Genomic DNA, 26,934 nt, shown 5'->3' with positions numbered 1-26,934 from the left:
CATTTTATTATTGCTAGAACGGTGTAGAAGGTCCAAATTAGCACCAAAAAAAGCCGTCATTGAAGCGTGAAAAGTAAATTACATTGACCCACATTTTATATATGAAATCAGATACATATTTACTGAATGTGCCTTTTATTTATATTTTTGTGCCTGAAGATAAATGATAATTTGATGTTATGAATTTAAAATTAAAAACAAAAAACAAAAACCAAATAAAAGTGATTAGCAGAGCGTGGTTTCGATCCACGGACCTCTGGGTTATGGGCCCAGCACGCTTCCACTGCGCCACTCTGCTGTTAGTTGTTATTGTTGTTGTTATAGGGTTTAACGCCATTTTTCAACACAAGATAGGCTATACATGGCGGCCAGTATTAATGGTGGAGGAAGAACCCGGGAAAACCCCGGAAAGAACCACCGACCCACGAGAAGCTACCGGCAAGCTTTCTCACATGTCCACACTGGCCGAGCCCGAGACTCGAACCCACGCAGACAGAGGTGAGATGGCAGTGATCCGTGACGGAGAGCGCTTTAGACCACTCGGCCACTCGGCTCTGCTGTTAGAAAACATTGATTTTTATAACTTTAAAAAAAAATGGAACTGATATTCACTTATCTGATGTAATACTTACCGAAGAGATGACTACAACGAATGTTCGTACGAGTTTTTTCCCTTGCCTAACAATCCATTGATATGAACATGCTTGCTCACTAAGGGACCGACCATGTATTTGTTTCTGTTTATTGGGTGGGTAGGTGGGTAATGTTGAGTTTTCTCCCAGCCAGGAGAATTGTTTTAATTTACCTGAAGATATATATTTCTTCTTTAAAAGAATATCATGCACTAGGTTCTTTATGTGCACATCAGTTAGAGCTAGGATGGTTCGATGGTTAGAATTTTTTTCTGTCTGAAAAAGACATATTGAATCGTGAATATCAGACAAAAGTTGTGTGTGGTTTAGGCCAGGTAGCTATAGATCACTCCCTACATAAATAGTGTACTCATCAAAATACACCGGACGAGGTGGCCGAGTGGTTAAGGCGATGGACTGCTAATCCATTGGGGTCTCCCCGCGTGGGTTCGAATCCCATCTTCGTCGATATACATTTTATCTGATGTGTAGAACTTTTAGTTATGACTACAAACCGTATTCATCAATATTGTAATGTGATATCGTCACGTCAGAAAGAAAACACGCCTAATGATGTCTCCATGATTTTTTTTGGTGGTTTGTGTCTTGAATGGACTGACGTTTTGTGCATGTTTGTGACAGGTTTGTGTATTGACCTGTTCCGGCTGCATATTTATAATCGAGTTGTACTTTTTGTGCGTGTGGAACATTTTATCTCCCACAGGAGAAAAAAAAAACAACAACATTTCTTGGCATTGAAATAAAGTCCCAGTAGTGCTAACATGCATGCGGGAAGTGTAGCCAAATATCAATGCCGCGAATCGGCCGATTAGCAGAAACATTTAGGGTTGCGAGCAAGGCAAAAGGGATCAAGTTAAGGTTTGGGAGGGTAAGGGGTGAGTTGTTTCCAAAATTCCAAAACGGAACCAAAGCACACGCGTATGTGTCTGTTTACTAGAAGTGTGTGTAATACCCATTAAAACGATGGTCAAATTTTAAGTAACAGGAGACTGTACGTTTGTATACTCGGATAGTCTTGGACAACAATCTACAATTGCGGTTAATGTTAAGAAGGTCAAAGAAACTGATGTTATCAGAAGTGTAGAAGAAATGACGGGGAAAATGTTCGTTTATGTAGCTGTCCTTTCACCTGTTCATACTTTAAGTACCTGTGTACCAAACTGATTAAAATCAGATCTCCGCTGTTACCAAATGAAGATCTGACAGCGATCGCTTAGAAGGCATATTCTGGTACCTATGCTATTACCATAATTGCTAATTTTATCAACCAGTCAGATGAGGTCTAATATCTTTGCGTTTTGAGAAAGAGCACCGTGGGTGAAAAGGATGAATGTGTATCGAACGATTTGATTCACTTTCAGATTTTTTGAAAGTTGCATTTCCATTGGCTAATTTAATGGTCACCTGAATGTCATTCTTCAGTGGTCGTCGTCACATCTTCACGTAGGACAGCGGAGATCTGATTTTATCAGATTGGTGTCTATGTTGACCGGGGTATAGATATTCCTCTTCATATTCTTTCTAATTTCTACTTATTTCTTCTTCTAAAAGGTACACAGGTACATAAAGTATGAACATGTGAACGTAATACCTTCCAGATGTATAGCGCACAAGCAATGGACTCTCTCCAGTTCACTTATATTCTGAGGGCTAGGGTTAAATTAAGTTTCACAATAATACAACGTTCATGGAATCGCGGTAGTTTCATGGAAAATATAATTTGTGAGCCGACTAATTCCATACCTGTGTACTCCAATATTAATAAAACCAATAACGTACTTGCAAGTTTATCTTTAACCTCTTTAAGTTTTGTATATAATCTGCTATACTTAGACACGTTAACACCAAAATGTCTACATAACTGCTGTTTCTGGAGCACTCTCAAAATCCAAGAACCATTTTCACTTGTTTCGTTTGTAGTCAGACGACTTTTCGGTGAACACAACGATCTTAGGTTTCTAGAAGTTATATCCAAAGGCCGACTTTATGGAGTGAACGTTGCATATAAAACTGTATCTGATCCACTAATACCGTGTGCAACAATTGTGGAGACCAATACGAGTTATAGCACTACCTTGGTAGGTGGTTACAATAGCTGCAATTGATCAACATAACAAACACATACGTATCGATGATATTGCTATTCGAGAGCTTCATAATTACAGTTGATAGCAATATTTACGATCTTTGGAGATCAAGAGAGAATGGTACTATGCGAACTATGGCAGTGCAGGATGGATTATATCTTAAATTCCTCCAAATTATATATTGGTATGCAAAATATTTTGTTATGCATGTACATCATTATGAGATCGATCCTAAAATAACTACATGCAACGAAGAAATTAGGCACTTACTTAAATTAGATAATGTTTGTAATGATGAATAGGTATGTAGAGTGAAATCTATTATTATTGAGGGAAAGAGTAAAATATTTTAGTGAACAACTCACTTAGTGGATAATGCAAAATATAAAAGTAAGAATTCTCGCTCCTATACAGTACGAAGAGAAAGAAAGAAAGTTTCCAAGAATTGTATAGATGTCAAGACAAAATGATTCTATTTTCTGTAAAATTTACCGCTAAAGATTCATTTGATATCAATACATAGGAAGAACTCGAACAACAATGAAGTGACTAAGAAATAAAATTGTTTTGAGGTGTTATACCGAGATTTTAATCCAGTTTGGTGATTGAAAGTGACGCAAATAGCAAATACTTTCCAAATCCTGAAAAATATCAACAAAAGCAAAATGTTATTAATGAATCCATTGATGACTTTGGCTCACTTGTTTCAAATGAAAATCAAATATTAAAATGCATTTATAAGTTTTATTGTATTTTGTAATTATCGAACACAGTTGATGAGAGTTGTAAAGAATCAGTTTTAATCTTGGTAAATTCATCCGTACCTGCTGATGATACGTATTTGAGTAGGGTCATACAAGGGTTGATAAAATACATGCAGCTATAAATATAATGTCTAAAATTAGATATTTTGGTCTGGTTAAATCGATAAAGTAGTTGTATTTTACAACGTTTTAAATTATGAATATGATAACCTGTTAGAGATTTTGTCTTCTTCAGATCGTTAACAAGGAATCAATTACGTCATGGACAGTGAGATTTGATACAATATCATTTTTTACAACACCAAGAGCGACTAAAGAAGCTGGAAATATTGGCGACCTATGAGACTATTTAATGTAGATGATACTATTTTGACGAGGGTTATGGCTCATGGTTTGAAATGGGTATTACCCAAAATTATGCCTCTAATTCAGACATGCTCTATAATTTGAAGGGATATTGCTGATACAGCATTCACTGTAGGAGATGTCATTGCTATGACCTAGAGGGACAACATCGAGGGATATACCTTAAAAATTGATAAAAGCAACGTTTTTGACAGAGTCAAAAGTTTGTCTCATTCACATAAATTTTGGATTTGGTCAAATTTTTATTCAGCCGATATTAAAGACAGTGTTAAATGCAGTGTGCATCTAACACCATTCTTTCCGATTAAAACTTCTCTCTGATAAGGCTGTTCTCTATCGGTAATGCTATATATAATACCAGTTGAACGTTAAGGGTGATACTAGAGTGGCAAATGTATTTTTTCTAGTGAGTAAATGTTTCCAAAACAAAATACCCTACTCCAAAAGGAAACAGCGGCTGGTTTACGGACAATCAAGCTACTTAAAAGCGAGTAAAACATTTGTGCTATACATGAACAGAAGTCATACAATTTAGTATCACCTCTGTGTAATAAGTTTTAATTTTAGACAAAGTGTTATTCTAACTGAGCTCCAGCACTAGTTCCCAAAATTAAGATAACGTGATCACAATGTTGAAATTGGAGCTGTCTGCAGAATTCAACAGAGACTGCCTGATGAATTAAATAAAAGTTCCGTTTGTTTTCTTTATTCCCTTTTGAACCAGATCCTTTACAATATAAACCAAGTACAATAAATGATTGATTAATAGATTCTTTCTTTGCTAATGTCATGGTTGTACCATCGGCATGTTGAAAGACTTTACTTGTACTGCTAGACAATAGAAATAGAGCAACATTGACATAATAATTTATAATTATAGCGAGCCCTAAATGTTCCGCTTCAAATAAATATAGTATAGTTAGTATAGGGCAACTTTGGAGGACTGAATGTTTAATTGAAAAGGCTTTCATTAAATGCATTTAACACTGTTTCTAATTTCAATATAAAATATTTGTATCCATTAAATAAAACTGTCACCAAACCCGAATTGTCGTAAAAGAGATACCAGTATGAATGGTTGACTCTGTGAAAAGCTTTTTCTTGATCAGTTTCATCACCTCTTTCTTCACCATCTGCACCCTGTATTACTTCATCAACCTCGTGTTCATCATCTTCTACAACTTGAATCCCCAATCTATCTTCCTTTGTGGCAACGTCAGCAATTCGGTAATTAATTTCTTCAATTTAATCATTTAGCATGTAACATCTTTAGGCAGTTGTATTTCTTAAGTCATATTTCCCACATGAACACAAATAAAGAAAATTTCCACAATTGTCAGAGCTTGGCCTTTTGTACTTCCTAGGAACATGACGCTGTTTCCAACACTTGTGGCACACGAAATCTGTGCAATCTGTCATCATGCGACCCGGGTCAAGACAAAAAGAGCGCACCTTTACTTGATTATCATGCAATAACTTAACGAACTAATGGTCACTTACAGTTTGATGCTTCCGACTGTAGGGCTAAGATTTTATCTCTTTTGGAAAACTGTATTTTACATAATATTACAAATCTATGTTCTTAACCTAAGTAATAGAAAAGATGTAAAACCAGCAAGTATTGTAAAATGTAACAAATAATTTCTCTAGAATACGAAATAAAACATGAAATAACAAATAATAAATATTTAAAAAATAACAAACAATCAAAATTAAATATCCAAAACAAAAATGCGTCACGTCTGTCACACGATTTCTAGGGTAGTATCTATCCTGAATGGGAGATAGGAATTCCACTCCGTATTCTCTTATCTTGATACCTATCTCTTCGTCGGAAACGTGTGCAGGTAGGCGACGTATTTATACAATAATAGTGTCAGAATATGAGGAAGTACAGTCATAGTTATCACTGCCAATTCCACTTTAGATTATACTCTTTATTTGGCAACGTAACCTCATACAAATTTGAAACTTTCGGCACAACTACATAGAAAGACATTTTGTTTTTTCGTTGACTGATTGGATCGTGAAAGTTGTTATGTCCTAAGCATAGGTAGGGCGTATTTCTAAAGCTAGTCACATGATCACATCTATTCATTCCGCGCTGACGTAGATTTCTTGTGACCAGAGATTCATACTCCAAAACTCTCTTCAGTCAGTTTGTCTTTCGATGTCAATGCGTCTCACAAATAACTGAATGTCCAATTTGCCGTAATTATAGACAGGGTAGCTTGAATCGAACAACACATTGCAGATAGCTCTCGATCGGATTATGCAAAGTCACATATTGTTTCATTGAGAAAGACACATTTCCTTGTTTAAAATAATCCGATATCGAGTAGTAGAAAATAATTGATACATCTTATTTATGACAATGATATATGGGCGTGTTTGGGATTTAAGGCAGTCATAAAGTCTAGTACACCCCGGTAAAACATTTTATGGAAACAACAACACTAACCTCTTAGCTGCATTAGTTGACTACCTAATCAATTGTTTATAATGAACGTTCTAGTTCCATTAGTTGCCTCCCTTGGTTCGACAAAAGAAAAGCGATTGACCCCCTCCTGCAACAATTGAATAAATGGCGAATCCGAAAGGAGGATTGCGTTTTACTAAGGAGCATATATCAGATGGGACTTTCACAACCAAATGTGCCATTCTTCTTAATTTATTATTATTATTATTATTATTATTATTATTATTATTATTATTATTATTCTTATACCCTTGATAACTGTTTATCTACTGTTCTAAATATGAAGTTGAAAGGGACTTATTTTTCATGTCCTTAAATAAGCAGCACTTAAATGTCCTCCATATGTTTCACAGACAAATGTTTTTGTGCATGGGAACACATTTGATATAATGTCAACATGAATATCGATGTTTCTGGCTGTATTTGAACAACCTCTCATTTTAAATTCTGATAATTCATGTGGTTGGAAAATATTCATGTTCACATAACTTATAAAATCAGGAATTGTTTGTGTTTAGGACGTTGTTTGTGAATCAAATCCTGAGATCAAAGCGAAAAATACAGAAAACTTACAATTGTATAATAGAAAGTATACCTTTAGAATGACACAAAAGAATCAAACCCCACCGTGACCAATTGAAGAAATACTATGTATCCCAAAATTGATAGCAAATTGTATGACCTCTATTCATATACACCACAATTATTTTACAGGCTCATCTAAAGTTTAATTTTCGAGAACCAGCCTCCGTTTCCTTCCGGAGCAGGATATCAAGTTTGGAAACATGTAATCACTGGAAATGTGTAAATTTGCCTTTTAAGAGCACATATTGTACGGATTAACGAAAAATTGAAACAAAATAAATTCCATTTTTAATATGGCAATGTCATGTCAGAGGTCAAAACTTTTCGGCACTTTTGGGTGGGATCGCAGGGGTGGTTCAGTATGTATTTTTCACAGGGAGCGCAAAGAAGACCGCAAGCTGACTGTGGGATTTAGCAGCTAGTGAGGGCCAGGGAGACAAACACTCATTTTTGTCTGGGGGTGGGGAAGGGTGATGCCGGCGGTGGGGTGGGAAACACGGGGAGGCTTGTCCACCTGATCACTGTCGAACGTTCCAATGCTATATCATTACATGCCACATTGTTTTTCTTTTGCTTGTATCATGTCCTTGACAAATTGTTTTCTGTACCTTTAAATTCTCTACAATAATTGATACAGTGCCAAAGAAAAGAACTTAATATTTTACATGCATGTATCAACTTCTATATAGGATCTCAACAAAATACATGGCTTAAGGGTGAAAGTAATGTTACCTTGACCTTTTGTTATATTTCACTTTAGCTGCATGTACATTTGACATTTTATTATTGCTAGAACGGTGTAGAAGGTCCAAATTCGCACCAAAAAAGCCGTCATTGAAGCGTGAAAAGTAAATTACATTGACCCACATTTTATATATGAAATCAGATACATATTTACTGAATGTGCCTTTTATTTATATTTTTGTGCCTGAAGATAAATGATAATTTGATGTTATGAATTTAAAATTAAAAACAAAAAACAAAAACCAAATAAAAGTGATTAGCAGAGCGTGGTTTCGATCCACGGACCTCTGGGTTATGGGCCCAGCACGCTTCCACTGCGCCACTCTGCTGTTAGTTGTTATTGTTGTTGTTATAGGGTTTAACGCCATTTTTCAGCACAAGATAGGCTATACATGGCGGCCAGTATTAATGGTGGAGGAAGAACCCGGGAAAACCCCGGAAAGAACCACCGACCCACGAGAAGCTACCGGCAAGCTTTCTCACATGTCCACATTGGCCGAGCCCGAGACTCGAACCCACGCAGACAGAGGTGAGATGGCAGTGATCCGTGACGGAGAGCGCTTTAGACCACTCGGCCACTCGGCTCTGCTGTTAGAAAACATTGATTTTTATAACTTTAAAAAAAAATGGAACTGATATTCACTTATCTGATGTAATACTTACCGAAGTGATGAATACAACGAATGTTCGTACGAGTTTTTTCCCTTGCCTAACAATCCATTGATATGAACATGCTTGCTCACTAAGGGACCGACCATGTATTTGTTTCTGTTTATTGGGTGGGTAGGTGGGTAATGTTGAGTTTTCTCCCAGCCAGGAGAATTGTTTTAATTTACCTGAAGATATATATTTCTTCTTTTAAAGAATATCATGCACTAGGTTCTTTATGTGCACATCAGTTAGAGCTAGGATGGTTCGACGGTTAGAATTTTTTTCTGTCTGAAAAAAAAACATATATTGAATCGTGAATATCAGACAAAAGTTGTGTGTGGTTTAGGCCAGGTAGCTATAGATCACTCCCTACATAAATAGTGTACTCATCAAAATACACCGGACGAGGTGGCCGAGTGGTTAAGGCGATGGACTGCTAATCCATTGGGGTCTCCCCGCGTGGGTTCGAATCCCATCTTCGTCGATATACATTTTATCTGATGTGTAGCACTTTTAGTTATGACTACAAACCGTATTCATCAATATTGTAATGTGATATCGTCACGTCAGAAAGAAAACACGCCTAATGATGTCTCCATGATTTTTTTTGGTGGTTTGTGTCTTGAATGGACTGACGTTTTGTGCATGTTTGTGACAGGTTTGTGTATTGACCTGTTCCGGCTGCATATTTATAATCGAGTTGTACTTTTTGTGCGTGTGGAACATTTTATCTCCCACAGGAGAAAAAAAAAACAACAACATTTCTTGGCATTGAAATAAAGTCCCAGTAGTGCTAACATGCATGCGGGAAGTGTAGCCAAATATCAATGCCGCGAATCGGCCGATTAGCAGAAACATTTAGGGTTGCGAGCAAGGCAAAAGGGATCAAGTTAAGGTTTGGGAGGGTAAGGGGTGAGTTGTTTCCAAAACGGCACCAAAGCACACGCGTATGTGTCTGTTTACTAGAAGTGTGTGTAATACCCATTAAAACGATGGTCAAATTTTAAGTAACAGGAGACTGTACGTTTGTATACTCGGATAGTCTTGGACAACAATCTACAATTGCGGTTAATGTTAAGAAGGTCAAAGAAACTGATGTTATCAGAAGTGTAGAAGAAATGACGGGGAAAATGTTCGTTTATGTAGCTGTCCTTTCACCTGTTCATACTTTAAGTACCTGTGTACCAAACTGATTAAAATCAGATCTCCGCTGTTACCAAATGAAGATCTGACAGCGATCGCTTAGAAGGCATATTCTGGTACCTATGCTATTACCATAATTGTTAATTTTATCAACCAGTCAGATGAGGTCTAATATCTTTGCGTTTTGAGAAAGAGCACCGTGGGTGAAAAGGATGAATGTGTATCGAACGATTTGATTCACTTTCAGATTTTTTGAAAGTTGCATTTCCATTGGCTAATTTAATGGTCACCTGAATGTCATTCTTCAGTGGTCGTCGTCACATCTTCACGTAGGACAGCGGAGATCTGATTTTATCAGATTGGTGTCTATGTTGACCGGGGTATAGATATTCCTCTTCATATTCTTTCTAATTTCTACTTATTTCTTCTTCTAAAAGGTACACAGGTACATAAAGTATGAACATGTGAACGTAATACCTTCCAGATGTATAGCGCACAAGCAATGGACTCTCTCCAGTTCACTTATATTCTGAGGGCTAGGGTTAAATTAAGTTTCACAATAATACAACGTTCATGGAATCGCGGTAGTTTCATGGAAAATATAATTTGTGAGCCGACTAATTCCATACCTGTGTACTCCAATATTAATAAAACCAATAACGTACTTGCAAGTTTATCTTTAACCTCTTTAAGTTTTGTATATAATCTGCTATACTTAGACACGTTAACACCAAAATGTCTACATAACTGCTGTTTCTGGAGCACTCTCAAAATCCAAGAACCATTTTCACTTGTTTCGTTTGTAGTCAGACGACTTTTCGGTGAACACAACGATCTTAGGTTTCTAGAAGTTATATCCAAAGGCCGACTTTATGGAGTGAACGTTGCATATAAAACTGTATCTGATCCACTAATACCGTGTGCAACAATTGTGGAGACCAATACGAGTTATAGCACTACCTTGGTAGGTGGTTACAATAGCTGCAATTGATCAACATAACAAACACATACGTATCGATGATATTGCTATTCGAGAGCTTCATAATTACAGTTGATAGCAATATTTACGATCTTTGGAGATCAAGAGAGAATGGTACTATGCGAACTATGGCAGTGCAGGATGGATTATATCTTAAATTCCTCCAAATTATATATTGGTATGCAAAATATTTTGTTATGCATGTACATCATTATGAGATCGATCCTAAAATAACTACATGCAACGAAGAAATTAGGCACTTACTTAAATTAGATAATGTTTGTAATGATGAATAGGTATGTAGAGTGAAATCTATTATTATTGAGGGAAAGAGTAAAATATTTTAGTGAACAACTCACTTAGTGGATAATGCAAAATATAAAAGTAAGAATTCTCGCTCCTATACAGTACGAAGAGAAAGAAAGAAAGTTTCCAAGAATTGTATAGATGTCAAGACAAAATGATTCTATTTTCTGTAAAATTTACCGCTAAAGATTCATTTGATATCAATACATAGGAAGAACTCGAACAACAATGAAGTGACTAAGAAATAAAATTGTTTTGAGGTGTTATACCGAGATTTTAATCCAGTTTGGTGATTGAAAGTGACGCAAATAGCAAATACTTTATAAAAAAATCCTGAAAAATATCAACAAAAGCGAAATGTTATTAATGAATCCATTGATGACTTTGGCTCACTTGTTTCAAATGAAAATCAAATATTAAAATACATTTATAAGTTTTATTGTATTTTGTAATTATCGAGCACAGATGATGAGAGTTGTAAAGAATCAGTTTTAATCTTGGTAAATTCGTCCGTACCTGCTGATGATACGTATTTGAGTATTGTCATACAAGGGTTGATAAAATACATGCAGCTATAAATATAATGTCTAAAATTAGATATTTTGGTCTGGTTAAATCGATAAAGTAGTTGTATTTTACAACGTTTTAAATTATGAATATGATAACCTGTTAGAGATTTTTTCTTCTTCAGATCGTTAACAAGGAATCAATTACGTCATGGACAGTGAGATTTGATACAATATCATTTTTTACAACACCAAGAGCGACTAAAGAAGCTGGAAATATTGGCGACCTATGAGACTATTTAATGTAGATGATACTATTTTGACGAGGGTTATGGCTCATGGTTTGAAATGGGTATTACCCAAAATTATGCCTCTAATTCAGACATGCTCTATAGTTTGAAGGGATATTGCTGATACAACATTCACTGTAGGAGATGTCATTGCTATGACCTAGAGGGACAACATCGAGGGATATACCTTAAAAATTGATAAAAGCAACGTTTTTGACAGAGTCAAAAGTTTGTCTCATTCACATAAATTTTGGATTTGGTCAAATTTTTATTCAGCCGATATTAAAGACAGTGTTAAATGCAGTGTGCATCTAACACCATTCTTTCCGATTAAAACTTCTCTCTGATAAGGCTGTTCTCTATCGGTAATGCTATATATAATACCAGTTGAACGTTAAGGGTGATACTAGAGTGGCAAATGTATTTTTTCTAGTGAGTAAATGTTTCCAAAACAAAATACCCTACTCCAAAAGGAAACAGCGGCTGGTTTACGGAAAATCAAGCTACTTAAAAGCGAGTAAAACATTTGTGCTATACATGAACAGAAGTCATACAATTTAGTATCACCTCTGTGTAATAAGTTTTAATTTTAGACAAAGTGTTATTCTAACTGAGCTCCAGCACTAGTTCCCAAAATTAAGATAACGTGATCACAATGTTGAAATTGGAGCTGTCTGCAGAATTCAACAGAGACTGCCTGATGAATTAAATAAAAGTTCCGTTTGTTTTCTTTATTCCCTTTTGAACCAGATCCTTTACAATATAAACCAAGTACAATAAATGATTGATTAATAGATTCTTTCTTTGCTAATGTCATGGTTGTACCATCGGCATGTTGAAAGACTTTACTTGTACTGCTAGACAATAGAAATAGAGCAACATTGACATAATAATTTATAATTATAGCGAGCCCTAAATGTTCCGCTTCAAATAAATATAGTATAGTTAGTATAGGGCAACTTTGGAGGACTGAATGTTTAATTGAAAAGGCTTTCATTAAATGCATTTAACACTGTTTCTAATTTCAATATAAAATATTTGTATCCATTAAATAAAACTGTCACCAAACCCGAATTGTCGTAAAAGAGATACCAGTATGAATGGTTGACTCTGTGAAAAGCTTTTTCTTGATCAGTTTCATCACCTCTTTCTTCACCATCTGCACCCTGTATTACTTCATCAACCTCGTGTTCATCATCTTCTACAACTTGAATCCCCAATCTATCTTCCTTTGTGGCAACGTCAGCAATTCGGTAATTAATTTCTTCAATTTAATCATTTAGCATGTAACATCTTTAGGCAGTTGTATTTCTTAAGTCATATTTCCCACATGAACACAAATAAAGAAAATTTCCACAATTGTCAGAGCTTGGCCTTTTGTACTTCCTAGGAACATGACGCTGTTTCCAACACTTGTGGCACACGAAATCTGTGCAATCTGTCATCATGCGACCCGGGTCAAGACAAAAAGAGCGCACCTTTACTTGATTATCATGCAATAACTTAACGAACTAATGGTCACTTACAGTTTGATGCTTCCGACTGTAGGGCTAAGATTTTATCTCTTTTGGAAAACTGTATTTTACATAATATTACAAATCTATGTTCTTAACCTAAGTAATAGAAAAGATGTAAAACCAGCAAGTATTGTAAAATGTAACAAATAATTTCTCTAGAATACGAAATAAAACATGAAATAACAAATAATAAATATTTAAAAAATAACAAACAATCAAAATTAAATATCCAAAACAAAAATGCGTCACGTCTGTCACACGATTTCTAGGGTAGTATCTATCCTGAATGGGAGATAGGAATTCCACTCCGTATTCTCTTATCTTGATACCTATCTCTTCGTCGGAAACGTGTGCAGGTAGGCGACGTATTTATACAATAATAGTGTCAGAATATGAGGAAGTACAGTCATAGTTATCACTGCCAATTCCACTTTAGATTATACTCTTTATTTGGCAACGTAACCTCATACAAATTTGAAACTTTCGGCACAACTACATAGAAAGACATTTTGTTTTTTCGTTGACTGATTGGATCGTGAAAGTTGTTATGTCCTAAGCATAGGTAGGGCGTATTTCTAAAGCTAGTCACATGATCACATCTATTCATTCCGCGCTGACGTAGATTTCTTGTGACCAGAGATTCATACTCCAAAACTCTCTTCAGCCAGTTTGTCTTTCGATGTCAATGCGTCTCACAAATAACTGAATGTCCAATTTGCCGTAATTATAGACAGGGTAGCTTGAATCGAACAACACATTGCAGATAGCTCTCGATCGGATTATGCAAAGTCACATATTGTTTCATTGAGAAAGACACATTTCCTTGTTTAAAATAATCCGATATCGAGTAGTAGAAAATAATTGATACATCTTATTTATGACAATGATATATGGGCGTGTTTGGGATTTAAGGCAGTCATAAAGTCTAGTACACCCCGGTAAAACATTTTATGGAAACAACAACACTAACCTCTTAGCTGCATTAGTTGACTATCTAATCAATTGTTTATAATGAACGTTCTAGTTCCATTAGTTGCCTCCCTTGGTTCGACAAAAGAAAAACGATTGACCCCCTCCTGCAACAATTGAATAAATGGCGAATCCGAAAGGAGGATTGCGTTTTACTAAGGAGCATATATCAGATGGGACTTTCACAACCAAATGTGCCATTCTTCTTAATTTATTATTATTATTATTATTATTATTATTATTATTATTATTATTATTCTTATACCCTTGATAACTGTTTATCTACTGTTCTAAATATGAAGTTGAAAGGGACTTATTTTTCATGTCCTTAAATAAGCAGCACTTAAATGTCCTCCATATGTTTCACAGACAAATGTTTTTGTGCATGGGAACACATTTGATATAATGTCAACATGAATATCGATGTTTCTGGCTGTATTTGAACAACCTCTCATTTTAAATTCTGATAATTCATGTGGTTGGAAAATATTCATGTTCACATAACTTATAAAGGCAGGAATTGTTTGTGTTTAGGACGTTGTTTGTGAATCAAATCCTGAGATCAAAGCGAAAAATACAGAAAACTTACAATTGTATAATAGAAAGTATACCTTTAGAATGACACAAAAGAATCAAACCCCACCGTGACCAATTGAAGAAATACTATATATCCCAAAATTGATAGCAAATTGTATGACCTCTATTCATATACACCACAATTATTTTACAGGCTCATCTAAAGTTTAATTTTCGAGAACCAGCCTCCGTTTCCTTCCGGAGCAGGATATCAAGTTTGGAAACATGTAATCACTGGAAATGTGTAAATTTGCCTTTGAAGAGCACATATTGTACGGATTAACGAAAAATTGAAACAAAATAAATTCCATTTTTAATATGGCAATGTCATGTCAGAGGTCAAAACTTTTCGGCACTTTTGGGTGGGATCGCAGGGGTGGTTCAGTATGTATTTTTCACAGGGAGCGCAAAGAAGACCGCAAGCTGACTGTGGGATTTAGCAGCTAGTGAGGGCCAGGGAGACAAACACTCATTTTTGTCTGGGGGTGGGGAAGGGTGATGCCGGCGGTGGGGTGGGAAACACGGGGAGGCTTGTCCACCTGATCACTGTCGAACGTTCCAATGCTATATCATTACATGCCACATTGTTTTTCTTTTGCTTGTATCATGTCCTTGACAAATTGTTTTCTGTACCTTTAAATTCTCTACAATAATTGATACAGTGCCAAAGAAAAGAACTTAATATTTTACATGCATGTATCAACTTCTATATAGGATCTCAACAAAATACATGGCTTAAGGGTGAAAGTAATGTTACCTTGACCTTTTGTTATATTTCACTTTAGCTGCATGTACATTTGACATTTTATTATTGCTAGAACGGTGTAGAAGGTCCAAATTCGCACCAAAAAAGCCGTCATTGAAGCGTGAAAAGTAAATTACATTGACCCACATTTTATATATGAAATCAGATACATATTTACTGAATGTGCCTTTTATTTATATTTTTGTGCCTGAAGATAAATGATAATTTGATGTTATGAATTTAAAATTAAAAACAAAAAACAAAAACCAAATAAAAGTGATTAGCAGAGCGTGGTTTCGATCCACGGACCTCTGGGTTATGGGCCCAGCACGCTTCCACTGCGCCACTCTGCTGTTAGTTGTTATTGTTGTTGTTATAGGGTTTAACGCCATTTTTCAGCACAAGATAGGCTATACATGGCGGCCAGTATTAATGGTGGAGGAAGAACCCGGGAAAACCCCGGAAAGAACCACCGACCCACGAGAAGCTACCGGCAAGCTTTCTCACATGTCCACATTGGCCGAGCCCGAGACTCGAACCCACGCAGACAGAGGTGAGATGGCAGTGATCCGTGACGGAGAGCGCTTTAGACCACTCGGCCACTCGGCTCTGCTGTTAGAAAACATTGATTTTTATAACTTTAAAAAAAAATGGAACTGATATTCACTTATCTGATGTAATACTTACCGAAGTGATGAATACAACGAATGTTCGTACGAGTTTTTTCCCTTGCCTAACAATCCATTGATATGAACATGCTTGCTCACTAAGGGACCGACCATGTATTTGTTTCTGTTTATTGGGTGGGTAGGTGGGTAATGTTGAGTTTTCTCCCAGCCAGGAGAATTGTTTTAATTTACCTGAAGATATATATTTCTTCTTTTAAAGAATATCATGCACTAGGTTCTTTATGTGCACATCAGTTAGAGCTAGGATGGTTCGACGGTTAGAATTTTTTTCTGTCTGAAAAAAAAACATATATTGAATCGTGAATATCAGACAAAAGTTGTGTGTGGTTTAGGCCAGGTAGCTATAGATCACTCCCTACATAAATAGTGTACTCATCAAAATACACCGGACGAGGTGGCCGAGTGGTTAAGGCGATGGACTGCTAATCCATTGGGGTCTCCCCGCGTGGGTTCGAATCCCATCTTCGTCGATATACATTTTATCTGATGTGTAGCACTTTTAGTTATGACTACAAACCGTATTCATCAATATTGTAATGTGATATCGTCACGTCAGAAAGAAAACACGCCTAATGATGTCTCCATGATTTTTTTTGGTGGTTTGTGTCTTGAATGGACTGACGTTTTGTGCATGTTTGTGACAGGTTTGTGTATTGACCTGTTCCGGCTGCATATTTATAATCGAGTTGTACTTTTTGTGCGTGTGGAACATTTTATCTCCCACAGGAGAAAAAAAAACAACAACATTTCTTGGCATTGAAATAAAGTCCCAGTAGTGCTAACATGCATGCGGGAAGTGTAGCCAAATATCAATGCCGCGAATCGGCCGATTAGCAGAAACATTTAGGGTTGCGAGCAAGGCAAAAGGGATCAAGTTAAGGTTTGGGAGGGTAAGGGGTGAGTTGTTTCCAAAACGGCACCAAAGCACACGCGTATGTGTCTGTTTACTAGAAGTGTGTGTAATACCCATTAAAACGATGGTCAAATTTTAAGTAACAGGAGACTGTACGTTTGTATACTCGGATAGTCTTGGACAACAATCTACAATTGCGGTTAATGTTAAGAAGGTCAAAGAAACTGATGTTATCAGAAGTGTAGAAGAAATGACGGGGAAAATGTTCGTTTATGTAGCTGTCCTTTCACCTGTTCATACTTTAAGTACCTGTGTACCAAACTGATTAAAATCAGATCTCCGCTGTTACCAAATGAAGATCTGACAGCGATCGCTTAGAAGGCATATTCTGGTACCTATGCTATTACCATAATTGTTAATTTTATCAACCAGTCAGATGAGGTCTAATATCTTTGCGTTTTGAGAAAGAGCACCGTGGGTGAAAAGGATGAATGTGTATCGAACGATTTGATTCACTTTCAGATTTTTTGAAAGTTGCATTTCCATTGGCTAATTTAATGGTCACCTGAATGTCATTCTTCAGTGGTCGTCGTCACATCTTCACGTAGGACAGCGGAGATCTGATTTTATCAGATTGGTGTCTATGTTGACCGGGGTATAGATATTCCTCTTCATATTCTTTCTAATTTCTACTTATTTCTTCTTCTAAAAGGTACACAGGTACATAAAGTATGAACATGTGAACGTAATACCTTCCAGATGTATAGCGCACAAGCAATGGACTCTCTCCAGTTCACTTATATTCTGAGGGCTAGGGTTAAATTAAGTTTCACAATAATACAACGTTCATGGAATCGCGGTAGTTTCATGGAAAATATAATTTGTGAGCCGACTAATTCCATACCTGTGTACTCCAATATTAATAAAACCAATAACGTACTTGCAAGTTTATCTTTAACCTCTTTAAGTTTTGTATATAATCTGCTATACTTAGACACGTTAACACCAAAATGTCTACATAACTGCTGTTTCTGGAGCACTCTCAAAATCCAAGAACCATTTTCACTTGTTTCGTTTGTAGTCAGACGACTTTTCGGTGAACACAACGATCTTAGGTTTCTAGAAGTTATATCCAAAGGCCGACTTTATGGAGTGAACGTTGCATATAAAACTGTATCTGATCCACTAATACCGTGTGCAACAATTGTGGAGACCAATACGAGTTATAGCACTACCTTGGTAGGTGGTTACAATAGCTGCAATTGATCAACATAACAAACACATACGTATCGATGATATTGCTATTCGAGAGCTTCATAATTACAGTTGATAGCAATATTTACGATCTTTGGAGATCAAGAGAGAATGGTACTATGCGAACTATGGCAGTGCAGGATGGATTATATCTTAAATTCCTCCAAATTATATATTGGTATGCAAAATATTTTGTTATGCATGTACATCATTATGAGATCGATCCTAAAATAACTACATGCAACGAAGAAATTAGGCACTTACTTAAATTAGATAATGTTTGTAATGATGAATAGGTATGTAGAGTGAAATCTATTATTATTGAGGGAAAGAGTAAAATATTTTAGTGAACAACTCACTTAGTGGATAATGCAAAATATAAAAGTAAGAATTCTCGCTCCTATACAGTACGAAGAGAAAGAAAGAAAGTTTCCAAGAATTGTATAGATGTCAAGACAAAATGATTCTATTTTCTGTAAAATTTACCGCTAAAGATTCATTTGATATCAATACATAGGAAGAACTCGAACAACAATGAAGTGACTAAGAAATAAAATTGTTTTGAGGTGTTATACCGAGATTTTAATCCAGTTTGGTGATTGAAAGTGACGCAAATAGCAAATACTTTATAAAAAAATCCTGAAAAATATCAACAAAAGCGAAATGTTATTAATGAATCCATTGATGACTTTGGCTCACTTGTTTCAAATGAAAATCAAATATTAAAATACATTTATAAGTTTTATTGTATTTTGTAATTATCGAGCACAGATGATGAGAGTTGTAAAGAATCAGTTTTAATCTTGGTAAATTCGTCCGTACCTTCTGATGATACGTATTTGAGTATTGTCATACAAGGGTTGATAAAATACATGCAGCTATAAATATAATGTCTAAAATTAGATATTTTGGTCTGGTTAAATCGATAAAGTAGTTGTATTTTACAACGTTTTAAATTATGAATATGATAACCTGTTAGAGATTTTTTCTTCTTCAGATCGTTAACAAGGAATCAATTACGTCATGGACAGTGAGATTTGATACAATATCATTTTTTACAACACCAAGAGCGACTAAAGAAGCTGGAAATATTGGCGACCTATGAGACTATTTAATGTAGATGATACTATTTTGACGAGGGTTATGGCTCATGGTTTGAAATGGGTATTACCCAAAATTATGCCTCTAATTCAGACATGCTCTATAGTTTGAAGGGATATTGCTGATACAACATTCACTGTAGGAGATGTCATTGCTATGACCTAGAGGGACAACATCGAGGGATATACCTTAAAAATTGATAAAAGCAACGTTTTTGACAGAGTCAAAAGTTTGTCTCATTCACATAAATTTTGGATTTGGTCAAATTTTTATTCAGCCGATATTAAAGACAGTGTTAAATGCAGTGTGCATCTAACACCATTCTTTCCGATTAAAACTTCTCTCTGATAAGGCTGTTCTCTATCGGTAATGCTATATATAATACCAGTTGAACGTTAAGGGTGATACTAGAGTGGCAAATGTATTTTTTCTAGTGAGTAAATGTTTCCAAAACAAAATACCCTACTCCAAAAGGAAACAGCGGCTGGTTTACGGAAAATCAAGCTACTTAAAAGCGAGTAAAACATTTGTGCTATACATGAACAGAAGTCATACAATTTAGTATCACCTCTGTGTAATAAGTTTTAATTTTAGACAAAGTGTTATTCTAACTGAGCTCCAGCACTAGTTCCCAAAATTAAGATAACGTGATCACAATGTTGAAATTGGAGCTGTCTGCAGAATTCAACAGAGACTGCCTGATGAATTAAATAAAAGTTCCGTTTGTTTTCTTTATTCCCTTTTGAACCAGATCCTTTACAATATAAACCAAGTACAATAAATGATTGATTAATAGATTCTTTCTTTGCTAATGTCATGGTTGTACCATCGGCATGTTGAAAGACTTTACTTGTACTGCTAGACAATAGAAATAGAGCAACATTGACATAATAATTTATAATTATAGCGAGCCCTAAATGTTCCGCTTCAAATAAATATAGTATAGTTAGTATAGGGCAACTTTGGAGGACTGAATGTTTAATTGAAAAGGCTTTCATTAAATGCATTTAACACTGTTTCTAATTTCAATATAAAATATTTGTATCCATTAAATAAAACTGTCACCAAACCCGAATTGTCGTAAAAGAGATACCAGTATGAATGGTTGACTCTGTGAAAAGCTTTTTCTTGATCAGTTTCATCACCTCTTTCTTCACCATCTGCACCCTGTATTACTTCATCAACCTCGTGTTCATCATCTTCTACAACTTGAATCCCCAATCTATCTTCCTTTGTGGCAACGTCAGCAATTCGGTAATTAATTTCTTCAATTTAATCATTTAGCATGTAACATCTTTAGGCAGTTGTATTTCTTAAGTCATATTTCCCACATGAACACAAATAAAGAAAATTTCCACAATTGTCAGAGCTTGGCCTTTTGTACTTCCTAGGAACATGACGCTGTTTCCAACACTTGTGGCACACGAAATCTGTGCAATCTGTCATCATGCGACCCGGGTCAAGACAAAAAGAGCGCACCTTTACTTGATTATCATGCAATAACTTAACGAACTAATGGTCACTTACAGTTTGATGCTTCCGACTGTAGGGCTAAGATTTTATCTCTTTTGGAAAACTGTATTTTACATAATATTACAAATCTATGTTCTTAACCTAAGTAATAGAAAAGATGTAAAACCAGCAAGTATTGTAAAATGTAACAAATAATTTCTCTAGAATACGAAATAAAACATGAAATAACAAATAATAAATATTTAAAAAATAACAAACAATCAAAATTAAATATCCAAAACAAAAATGCGTCACGTCTGTCACACGATTTCTAGGGTAGTATCTATCCTGAATGGGAGATAGGAATTCCACTCCGTATTCTCTTATCTTGATACCTATCTCTTCGTCGGAAACGTGTGCAGGTAGGCGACGTATTTATACAATAATAGTGTCAGAATATGAGGAAGTACAGTCATAGTTATCACTGCCAATTCCACTTTAGATTATACTCTTTATTTGGCAACGTAACCTCATACAAATTTGAAACTTTCGGCACAACTACATAGAAAGACATTTTGTTTTTTCGTTGACTGATTGGATCGTGAAAGTTGTTATGTCCTAAGCATAGGTAGGGCGTATTTCTAAAGCTAGTCACATGATCACATCTATTCATTCCGCGCTGACGTAGATTTCTTGTGACCAGAGATTCATACTCCAAAACTCTCTTCAGCCAGTTTGTCTTTCGATGTCAATGCGTCTCACAAATAACTGAATGTCCAATTTGCCGTAATTATAGACAGGGTAGCTTGAATCGAACAACACATTGCAGATAGCTCTCGATCGGATTATGCAAAGTCACATATTGTTTCATTGAGAAAGACACATTTCCTTGTTTAAAATAATCCGATATCGAGTAGTAGAAAATAATTGATACATCTTATTTATGACAATGATATATGGGCGTGTTTGGGATTTAAGGCAGTCATAAAGTCTAGTACACCCCGGTAAAACATTTTATGGAAACAACAACACTAACCTCTTAGCTGCATTAGTTGACTATCTAATCAATTGTTTATAATGAACGTTCTAGTTCCATTAGTTGCCTCCCTTGGTTCGACAAAAGAAAAACGATTGACCCCCTCCTGCAACAATTGAATAAATGGCGAATCCGAAAGGAGGATTGCGTTTTACTAAGGAGCATATATCAGATGGGACTTTCACAACCAAATGTGCCATTCTTCTTAATTTATTATTATTATTATTATTATTATTATTATTATTATTATTATTATTATTCTTATACCCTTGATAACTGTTTATCTACTGTTCTAAATATGAAGTTGAAAGGGACTTATTTTTCATGTCCTTAAATAAGCAGCACTTAAATGTCCTCCATATGTTTCACAGACAAATGTTTTTGTGCATGGGAACACATTTGATATAATGTCAACATGAATATCGATGTTTCTGGCTGTATTTGAACAACCTCTCATTTTAAATTCTGATAATTCATGTGGTTGGAAAATATTCATGTTCACATAACTTATAAAGGCAGGAATTGTTTGTGTTTAGGACGTTGTTTGTGAATCAAATCCTGAGATCAAAGCGAAAAATACAGAAAACTTACAATTGTATAATAGAAAGTATACCTTTAGAATGACACAAAAGAATCAAACCCCACCGTGACCAATTGAAGAAATACTATATATCCCAAAATTGATAGCAAATTGTATGACCTCTATTCATATACACCACAATTATTTTACAGGCTCATCTAAAGTTTAATTTTCGAGAACCAGCCTCCGTTTCCTTCCGGAGCAGGATATCAAGTTTGGAAACATGTAATCACTGGAAATGTGTAAATTTGCCTTTGAAGAGCACATATTGTACGGATTAACGAAAAATTGAAACAAAATAAATTCCATTTTTAATATGGCAATGTCATGTCAGAGGTCAAAACTTTTCGGCACTTTTGGGTGGGATCGCAGGGGTGGTTCAGTATGTATTTTTCACAGGGAGCGCAAAGAAGACCGCAAGCTGACTGTGGGATTTAGCAGCTAGTGAGGGCCAGGGAGACAAACACTCATTTTTGTCTGGGGGTGGGGAAGGGTGATGCCGGCGGTGGGGTGGGAAACACGGGGAGGCTTGTCCACCTGATCACTGTCGAACGTTCCAATGCTATATCATTACATGCCACATTGTTTTTCTTTTGCTTGTATCATGTCCTTGACAAATTGTTTTCTGTACCTTTAAATTCTCTACAATAATTGATACAGTGCCAAAGAAAAGAACTTAATATTTTACATGCATGTATCAACTTCTATATAGGATCTCAACAAAATACATGGCTTAAGGGTGAAAGTAATGTTACCTTGACCTTTTGTTCTATTTCACTTTAGCTGCATGTACATTTGACATTTTATTATTGCTAGAACGGTGTAGAAGGTCCAAATTCGCACCAAAAAAGCCGTCATTGAAGCGTGAAAAGTAAATTACATTGACCCACATTTTATATATGAAATCAGATACATATTTACTGAATGTGCCTTTTATTTATATTTTTGTGCCTGAAGATAAATGATAATTTGATGTTATGAATTTAAAATTAAAAACAAAAAACAAAAACCAAATAAAAGTGATTAGCAGAGCGTGGTTTCGATCCACGGACCTCTGGGTTATGGGCCCAGCACGCTTCCACTGCGCCACTCTGCTGTTAGTTGTTATTGTTGTTGTTATAGGGTTTAACGCCATTTTTCAGCACAAGATAGGCTATACATGGCGGCCAGTATTAATGGTGGAGGAAGAACCCGGGAAAACCCAGGAAAGAACCACCGACCCACGAGAAGCTACCGGCAAGCTTTCTCACATGTCCACATTGGCCGAGCCCGAGACTCGAACCCACGCAGACAGAGGTGAGATGGCAGTGATCCGTGACGGAGAGCGCTTTAGACCACTCGGCCACTCGGCTCTGTTGTTAGAAAACATTGATTTTTATAACTTTAAAAAAAATGGAACTGATCTGATGTAATACTTACCGAAGTGATGAATACAACGAATGTTCGTACGAGTTTTTTCCCTTGCCTAACAATCCATTGATATGAACATGCTTGCTCACTAAGGGACCGACCATGTATTTGTTTCTGTTTATTGGGTGGGTAGGTGGGTAATGTTGAGTTTTCTCCCAGCCAGGAGAATTGTTTTAATTTACCTGAAGATATATATTTCTTCTTTTAAAGAATATCATGCACTAGGTTCTTTATGTGCACATCAGTTAGAGCTAGGATGGTTCGACGGTTAGAATTTTTTTCTGTCTGAAAAAAAAACATATATTGAATCGTGAATATCAGACAAAAGTTGTGTGTGGTTTAGGCCAGGTAGCTATAGATCACTCCCTACATAAATAGTGTACTCATCAAAATACACCGGACGAGGTGGCCGAGTGGTTAAGGCGATGGACTGCTAATCCATTGGGGTCTCCCCGCGTGGGTTCGAATCCCATCTTCGTCGATATACATTTTATCTGATGTGTAGCACTTTTAGTTATGACTACAAACCGTATTCATCAATATTGTAATGTGATATCGTCACGTCAGAAAGAAAACACGCCTAATGATGTCTCCATGATTTTTTTTGGTGGTTTGTGTCTTGAATGGACTGACGTTTTGTGCATGTTTGTGACAGGTTTGTGTATTGACCTGTTCCGGCTGCATATTTATAATCGAGTTGTACTTTTTGTGCGTGTGGAACATTTTATCTCCCACAGGAGAAAAAAAAAACAACAACATTTCTTGGCATTGAAATAAAGTCCCAGTAGTGCTAACATGCATGCGGGAAGTGTAGCCAAATATCAATGCCGCGAATCGGCCGATTAGCAGAAACATTTAGGGTTGCGAGCAAGGCAAAAGGGATCAAGTTAAGGTTTGGGAGGGTAAGGGGTGAGTTGTTTCCAAAACGGCACCAAAGCACACGCGTATGTGTCTGTTTACTAGAAGTGTGTGTAATACCCATTAAAACGATGGTCAAATTTTAAGTAACAGGAGACTGTACGTTTGTATACTCGGATAGTCTTGGACAACAATCTACAATTGCGGTTAATGTTAAGAAGGTCAAAGAAACTGATGTTATCAGAAGTGTAGAAGAAATGACGGGGAAAATGTTCGTTTATGTAGCTGTCCTTTCACCTGTTCATACTTTAAGTACCTGTGTACCAAACTGATTAAAATCAGATCTCCGCTGTTACCAAATGAAGATCTGACAGCGATCGCTTAGAAGGCATATTCTGGTACCTATGCTATTACCATAATTGTTAATTTTATCAACCAGTCAGATGAGGTCTAATATCTTTGCGTTTTGAGAAAGAGCACCGTGGGTGAAAAGGATGAATGTGTATCGAACGATTTGATTCACTTTCAGATTTTTTGAAAGTTGCATTTCCATTGGCTAATTTAATGGTCACCTGAATGTCATTCTTCAGTGGTCGTCGTCACATCTTCACGTAGGACAGCGGAGATCTGATTTTATCAGATTGGTGTCTATGTTGACCGGGGTATAGATATTCCTCTTCATATTCTTTCTAATTTCTACTTATTTCTTCTTCTAAAAGGTACACAGGTACATAAAGTATGAACATGTGAACGTAATACCTTCCAGATGTATAGCGCACAAGCAATGGACTCTCTCCAGTTCACTTATATTCTGAGGGCTAGGGTTAAATTAAGTTTCACAATAATACAACGTTCATGGAATCGCGGTAGTTTCATGGAAAATATAATTTGTGAGCCGACTAATTCCATACCTGTGTACTCCAATATTAATAAAACCAATAACGTACTTGCAAGTTTATCTTTAACCTCTTTAAGTTTTGTATATAATCTGCTATACTTAGACACGTTAACACCAAAATGTCTACATAACTGCTGTTTCTGGAGCACTCTCAAAATCCAAGAACCATTTTCACTTGTTTCGTTTGTAGTCAGACGACTTTTCGGTGAACACAACGATCTTAGGTTTCTAGAAGTTATATCCAAAGGCCGACTTTATGGAGTGAACGTTGCATATAAAACTGTATCTGATCCACTAATACCGTGTGCAACAATTGTGGAGACCAATACGAGTTATAGCACTACCTTGGTAGGTGGTTACAATAGCTGCAATTGATCAACATAACAAACACATACGTATCGATGATATTGCTATTCGAGAGCTTCATAATTACAGTTGATAGCAATATTTACGATCTTTGGAGATCAAGAGAGAATGGTACTATGCGAACTATGGCAGTGCAGGATGGATTATATCTTAAATTCCTCCAAATTATATATTGGTATGCAAAATATTTTGTTATGCATGTACATCATTATGAGATCGATCCTAAAATAACTACATGCAACGAAGAAATTAGGCACTTACTTAAATTAGATAATGTTTGTAATGATGAATAGGTATGTAGAGTGAAATCTATTATTATTGAGGGAAAGAGTAAAATATTTTAGTGAACAACTCACTTAGTGGATAATGCAAAATATAAAAGTAAGAATTCTCGCTCCTATACAGTACGAAGAGAAAGAAAGAAAGTTTCCAAGAATTGTATAGATGTCAAGACAAAATGATTCTATTTTCTGTAAAATTTACCGCTAAAGATTCATTTGATATCAATACATAGGAAGAACTCGAACAACAATGAAGTGACTAAGAAATAAAATTGTTTTGAGGTGTTATACCGAGATTTTAATCCAGTTTGGTGATTGAAAGTGACGCAAATAGCAAATACTTTATAAAAAAATCCTGAAAAATATCAACAAAAGCGAAATGTTATTAATGAATCCATTGATGACTTTGGCTCACTTGTTTCAAATGAAAATCAAATATTAAAATACATTTATAAGTTTTATTGTATTTTGTAATTATCGAGCACAGATGATGAGAGTTGTAAAGAATCAGTTTTAATCTTGGTAAATTCATCCGTACCTGCTGATGATACGTATTTGAGTATTGTCATACAAGGGTTGATAAAATACATGCAGCTATAAATATAATGTCTAAAATTAGATATTTTGGTCTGGTTAAATCGATAAAGTAGTTGTATTTTACAACGTTTTAAATTATGAATATGATAACCTGTTAGAGATTTTTTCTTCTTCAGATCGTTAACAAGGAATCAATTACGTCATGGACAGTGAGATTTGATACAATATCATTTTTTACAACACCAAGAGCGACTAAAGA

General features: G+C 35.8%; 4 non-coding genes across 4 annotated transcripts; all 4 read left to right on the top strand.

The window, feature by feature from the left end:
* Positions 1–1,018: 1,018 nt before the first annotated feature.
* On the top strand, positions 1,019–1,100 carry Trnas-gcu (transfer RNA serine (anticodon GCU)). Its single transcript has one exon. It is a non-coding gene; the product is annotated as a tRNA-Ser (tRNA).
* A 7,631-nt stretch (positions 1,101–8,731) lies between these two features.
* On the top strand, positions 8,732–8,813 carry Trnas-gcu (transfer RNA serine (anticodon GCU)). The gene has a single exon. It is a non-coding gene; the product is annotated as a tRNA-Ser (tRNA).
* Positions 8,814–16,437: 7,624 nt separating this feature from the next.
* Positions 16,438–16,519, top strand: Trnas-gcu (transfer RNA serine (anticodon GCU)). Its single transcript has one exon. It is a non-coding gene; the product is annotated as a tRNA-Ser (tRNA).
* Positions 16,520–24,134: 7,615 nt separating this feature from the next.
* Positions 24,135–24,216, top strand: Trnas-gcu (transfer RNA serine (anticodon GCU)). Its single transcript has one exon. It is a non-coding gene; the product is annotated as a tRNA-Ser (tRNA).
* Positions 24,217–26,934: the final 2,718 nt, after the last annotated feature.

The sequence above is a fragment of the Sinohyriopsis cumingii genome, unplaced genomic scaffold, assembly GCF_028554795.1.
Source record: "Sinohyriopsis cumingii isolate HCF-2022 unplaced genomic scaffold, ASM2855479v2 utg000646l, whole genome shotgun sequence".
Taxonomy (NCBI): Eukaryota; Metazoa; Mollusca; class Bivalvia; order Unionida; family Unionidae; genus Sinohyriopsis; species Sinohyriopsis cumingii.
This window is presented reverse-complemented; position numbering and strand designations above follow the sequence as displayed.